This window comes from Nerophis ophidion, linkage group LG10, assembly GCF_033978795.1.
Source record: "Nerophis ophidion isolate RoL-2023_Sa linkage group LG10, RoL_Noph_v1.0, whole genome shotgun sequence".
NCBI classification, from domain to species: domain Eukaryota; kingdom Metazoa; phylum Chordata; class Actinopteri; order Syngnathiformes; family Syngnathidae; genus Nerophis; species Nerophis ophidion.
The window spans coordinates 1,720,481-1,726,949 of record NC_084620.1 but is presented as its reverse complement, the minus strand read 5'-3'; positions in this window follow the sequence as shown (position 1 = coordinate 1,726,949).

Below are 6,469 nucleotides of genomic sequence, written 5' to 3'. Positions count from 1 at the left end.
TCGTCAAATTGCTTTTTTTCCGCGAGCCATACGAGAACCCCCCCTTGGACAATTGCTGCTTGCTTGCTTGACACCTCGGATCTTGCTCGGATAATTACTTTGCAAAGGCCCTGTGCACATGGATTTGTTTTCCACAAAAACAATGCCAGATTGCTAGTAGAGCTCTGCAGAGGACACATAATCTTAATTTGGATCAACACCAAATTGGACACCTTGCTCCTGCATAAACATGAGTTGAATGGTATGTAGAGTTATACAATTTTATGAATGCAAAGACCGTAAAATTAACAAGATCTGCCTCAACTCTTGTGATTCTACTAACGAACAAGCTCATAAGACTTGACGATCCCGCCACACCTTCTAAATATACAGTGGTACCTCAAGTTCAATTCGGTCTGCGACAGCTCATAAAGTCCAATATTTATAATGTCTTTCAAAAATTAAAACTTTTAAATGAGAAATCCTGTATGGAAAACAATACAATAGATAACTGTCGCCCAGTTGAACTTTGGGACTCGACTGCTCGATCCCACAAATATTGGAAAAAAATGCCACCCTTTTTGATTGATTGGAACTTTTATCAGTAGATTGCACAGTTTACTACATATTCCGTACAATTGACCACTAAATGGTAACACCCCAATAAGTTTTTCGACTTGTTTAAGTCGGGTTCCAAGTTAATCAATTCAACCCCTGTTCAAAGATGGACTAAAAAATCCGCCAACAGGTATGCATTTGAACCCCTGAATACGCCTGCATGCCTCAGATCCCGCCGGTCTCACCCCAGAGCACGATAGCGAAACTCGTCTCACAAACACGTTGCATGATGTGCACATCTAAAAAATAAAAAAAAAACCGCGCTGCAGCAATGCATTAAGGCTGACTGTTGCAACGCAATGCATATTTTCCAGCATCCCAACGTCTTAACAACTCTTCTCAACCACGACCACCATTGCTCACCTGCGATGGAAGGTTAACAAGCCAAATAGAGTCTGAGTATTGCTCATTTTTGTGTTTGTTACGTCTGGCCTCGATTACTGTAACGTATTATTTTTGGGTCTCCCCATGTCTAGCATTAAAAGATTACAGTTGGTACAAAATGCGGCTGCTAGACTTTTGACAAGAACAAGAAAGTTTGATCATATTACGCCTGTACTGTATATACCTTTATATACATATATACATACATATATACCTGTACTGGCTCACCTGCACTGGCTTCCTGTGCACTTAAGATGTGACTTTAAGGTTTCACTACTTTCGTATAAAATACTACACGGTCTAGCTCCAGCCTATCTTGCCGATTGTATTGTACCATATGTCCCGGCAAGAAATCTGCGTGCACTTATTAGTGATTCCCAAAGCCCAAAAAAAGTCTGCGGGCTATAGAGCGTTTTCCGTTCGGGCTCCAGTACTCTGGAATGCCCTCCCGGTAACAGTTCGAGATGCCACCTCAGTAGAAGCATTTAAGTCTCACCTTAAAACTCATTTGTATACTCTGGCCTTTAAATAGACCTCCTTTTTAGACCAGTTGATCTGCCGTTTCTTTTCTTTTTCTCCTATGTCCCACTCTCCCTTGTGGAGGGGGTCCGGTCCAATCCGGTGGCCATGGATGACGTATTGGCTGTCCAGAGTCGGGACCCAGGATGGACCGCTCGTCCAGAGTCGGGACCCAGGATGGACCGCATGCCTGTGTATCGGCTTGGGACATCTCTGCACTGCTGATCCGCCTCCGCTTGGGATGGTTTCCTGCTGGCTCCGCTGTGAACGGGACTCTCGCTGCTGTGTTGGATCCGCTTTGGACTGGACTCTCGCGGCTGTGTTGGATCCGCTTTGGACTGGACTTTCACAGTATCATGTTAGACCCGCTCGACATCCATTGCTTTCGTCCTCTCCAAGGTTCTCATGGTCATCATTGGGTCATCATTGTCACTGAAGTCCCACTGGGTGTGAGTTTTCCTTGCCCTTATGTGGGCCTACCGAGGATGTCGTAGTGGTTTGTGTTGTAGTTTGTGCAGCCCTTTGAGACACTAGTGATTTAGGGCTATATAAGTAAACATTCATTGATTGATTTGATTATTGTGCATGCAAAACTAAACATCGACATGTGCAAAGGCAGTGAGGCATTAGCTAAAGGACTTCCCCGTCATCATAGGGGTCCTCTGTGGCCCGTTTGCCATTGGCCCTCGGCAAAATGCCGATACAAAATTAAACAATCAAAAAAATGGCAAATTGGAAAAATAGCTGCTTCTCTGCTAAACACACCCATCAGCAGCTTAGCTGTATTTTCATGGATAAATGTTTGCCATTTAGATATTTTAAGATCTTTGGCTGGCCTTTTCCAACCCATCGTGCTTCGGTATGGTGCACACTCCGCGTGCGATCCTCGAACATGCTCGGTCATGTATTGGATGATTTATTTTTTTAAATTCAATGAATACCATCCATAATTTTATGTCAGCACTGTTTTTCACACCCACGTTCTAACTTCCAATGGTTGAAAAAACAAAGTGATGTCGATTTCTAGTTTATAACTAATAGTACCGCATAAGACTGGATGTTTTGGTCTGCTCTTACAGGGTTTATTGCGACATTTGCTACCTCAACCAGCAGCGGGGAGGCTTGTTACTCAGTTTTGCTTGCGACCCAAATCATAACAATTAGCTGAAAGACAGCTCATATCCTGAAAAACCCGTAAGCTGGAGCACTCGTATACCCAGTTTCCTCTTTATTTGAATTGAGTCATTACAGTTTTATTCATTGTTCCATTAGAAAATAGGGAAAACATTACAAAAAAAATACTCTATTTTGCTTTAGTTTGAAATTGTCCACACCTACCTGGCGTCGAATTAGAAAAAAATGTCCCCATTTGTCAGTGGTATGTGTATATCCATGAATTAAGAACACTCTGTATTTAGATTTGTATTATATGCTTTTCAAGTCTTTAAGCCTTTGACACACTCCTCACAGCTTTCACTCACTTAAACACACTATGTTCTTAAAACACTACATACACTCTAAAACCTACAGTGGGGCAAAAAAGTATTTAGTCAGCCACCGATTGTGCAAGTTCTCCCACTTAAAATGATGACAGAGGTCTGTAATTTTCATCATAGGTACACTTCAACTGTGACAGACAGAATGTGAAAAAAAAATCCTGGATTTCACATTGTAGGAATTTTAAATAATTTATTTGTAAATTATGGTGGAAAATAAGTATTTGATCAACCTCTCAAAGCTCTCACTGATGGAAGGAGGTTTTGGCTCAAAATCTCACGATACATGGCCCCATTCATTCTTTCCTTAACACGGATCAATCGTCCTGTCCCCTTAGCAGAAAAACAGCCCCAAAGCATGATGTTTCCACCCCCATGCTTCACAGTAGGTATGGTGTTCTTGGGATGCAACTCAGTATTCTTCTTCCTCCGAACACGACGAGTTGAGTTTATACCAACAAGTTCTATTTTGGTTTCATCTGACCACATGACATTCTCTCATGTGCTCTCTGGCAAACTTCAGACTGGCCTGGACATGCAGTGGCTTAAGCAGGGGGACACGTCTGGCACTGCAGGATTTGATTCCCTGTCGGCGTAGTGTGTTACTGATGGTAACCTTTGTTACTTTGGTCCCAGCTCTCTGCAGGTCATTCACCAGGTCCCCCCGTGTGGTTCTGGGATTTTTTGCTCACCGTTCTCATGATCATTTTGACCCCACAGGACGAGATCTTGCGTGGAGCCCCAGATCAAGGGAGATTATCAGTTGCTTGTATGTCTTCCAGTTTCTGATAACTGCTCCCACAGTTTATTTTTTCACACCAAGCTGCTTGCCTATAGTAGATTCACTATTCCCAGTCTGGTGTCCTTCGACAGCTGTTTGGTCTTGGCCATAGTGGAGTTTGGAGTCTGACTGTTTGAGGCTGTGGACAGGTGTCTTTTATTCAGGTAACGAGTTCAAACAGGTTCTATTAATACAGGTAAGGAGTGGAGGACAGAAGAGCTTCTTAAAGAAGAAGTTACAGGTCTGTGAGAGCCAGAGATCTTCCTTGTTTGAAGTGACCAAATAATTATTTTCCACCATAATTTACAAATAAATTCTTTAAAATTCCTACAATGTGATTTCCAGGATTTTTTTCACATTCTGTCTCTCACAGTTGAAGTGTACCTATGATGAGAATTAGACCTCTGTCATGATTTTAAGTGGGAGAACTTGCACAATCGGTGGCTGACTAAATACTTTTTTGCCTCACTGTACATCGTTTTAACATGAAAACATTGTCAGATCTGTACATTTAAATCAGCACTGCACTGATTCCGCAAAGTGACGAAGGAACGCTGTATTTTAAACGCCCTATTTATCAATGTAAAATAAATCTGTATTTTGCAAAAAATAATGATGCATTATTTAGTGGCAAATTAGGAAGAATATCATTATTAATGTAGGTAAAATTGAGTCAAGTTCAACAAAAAATACCACTTTTCTATCCAATATGGGGAACATCTTGGCTCAGCACACATTATTCTTAATGTTATTTGGATCAACCCAGGACTTTTAATTATCCATTCATTATTTTTTGCAAGCCCTTTTCCATTTTTTTCTGAGAAAAGTCCAACATTTTTTTTTTTGTATTGTCAAACAAATGAGCTCATTAGCAAAGTCTTACAGAAGTTCAACTTTGCGTCTTTTATTTGAAGTTTGCTCGTAAAAAATGTTATGAATCCATCCATAGTTCTTTAATGGCACAATAAAGGCATCATTGAGAATGATTGGTGTCGTCAGTCTACAATCAGCCCTGCGTTTCACAGATTAGCCGGCAAACTGATTGGCGAGGGTCTCCATGGTGATTGGCAGATGCTGTAATTAGCCGACGTGTGCTGACATACGTGCACGTGGTTGCTACAGACATCAAGCAGCGCTTCCATTGCCGATCAACCAGCTCAACTTGCTGCTTAATGAAGTAGCAAATCCAAATCATTAGCATAATTATTATGGATTCCTGATTGCCTTTCGGGAATATTTGCCGCCTGCCTCTCTCTCATCTGTTATTGACTCCTTGTCTCGCGTATTAGTTGAGCTTATGACTGATCTCGGACTAATCTATAACTTATTTCCCCAGTTGCAGTTCAGCCACCACGTGACTCGTCCAAAACGAGCCGAGTGTGAAATCAACCATTTAGGTGTAGCAAGTTGAAAATAATGTTTCTTGATTTGATTCGCAGAGCGTCATTAGCCTTGAGTTTTCGTGTTTGTCAGAGTGCAAAATGTACACAAGCTTGGATGTTGTTGACTTTTAGAACGTACTCTCACTACTGTGCCGGGACGCATTTCGCAGCTAATTCCGACACGTTTTGAAGAGGTTCACGGCAGGGTTTCTTGTACAAACCCTAAACCTGTGAAGTTGGCAGGTTGTGTAAATCCTAAATAAAAACAGAATACCACATGACTCGTCCAAAACGAGCCGAGTGTGAAATCAACCATTTAGGTGTAGCAAGTTGAAAATAATGTTTGTTGATTTGATTCGCAGAGCGTCATTAGCCTTCAGTTTTCGTGTTTGAGTGCAAAATGTGCACAAGCTTGGATGTTGTTGACTTTTAGAACGTACTCTTCACTACTGTGCCGGGACCCATTTCGCAGCTAATTCCGACACGTTTTGAAGAGGTTCACGGCAGGGTTTCTTGTACAAACCCTAAACCAGTGAAGTTGGCAGGTTGTGTAAATCCTAAATAAAAACAGAATACCACATGACTCGTCCAAAACGAGCCTAGTGTGAAATCAACCATTTAGGTGTAGCAAGTTGAAAATAATGTTTGTTGATTTGATTCGCCGAGCGTCATTAGCCTTGAGTTTTCGTGTTTGTTAGAGTGCAAAATGTGCACCAGCTTGGATGTTGTTGACTTGAAGAACGTACTCTCACTACACCATTTCGCAGCTAATTCCGACACGTTTTGAAGAGGTTCACGGCAGGGTTTCTTGTACAAACCCTAAACCAGTGAAGTTGGCAGGTTGTGTAAATCCTAAATAAAAACAGAATACAATGACTTGCAAATCCTTTTCAACTTATATCCAATTGAATAGACTGCAAAGACAAGATATTTAATGTTCAAACTGAGAAATTGTATGTTTTTGGGCAAATAATCATTAACTTAGAATTTAATGGCAGCAACACATTGCCAAAAGGTTGGCACAGGGGCATTTTTACCACTGTGTTACATGGCCTTTCCTTTTAACAGCACTCAGTAAATATGTGGGAACTGAGGAGACCATTTTTTAAAGCTTTACAAGAGGAATTCTTTCCCAATCTTGCTTAAGTTGTTCAACAGTCTGGGGTCTCCGTTGTGGTATTTCAGGCTTTGTATCCCGCCACACATTTTCAATGGGAGACAGGTCTGGACTACAGGCAGGCCAGTCTAGTACCTGCACTCTTTTACTATGAAGCCACGCTGTTGTAACACGTGGCTTGGCATTGTTTTGC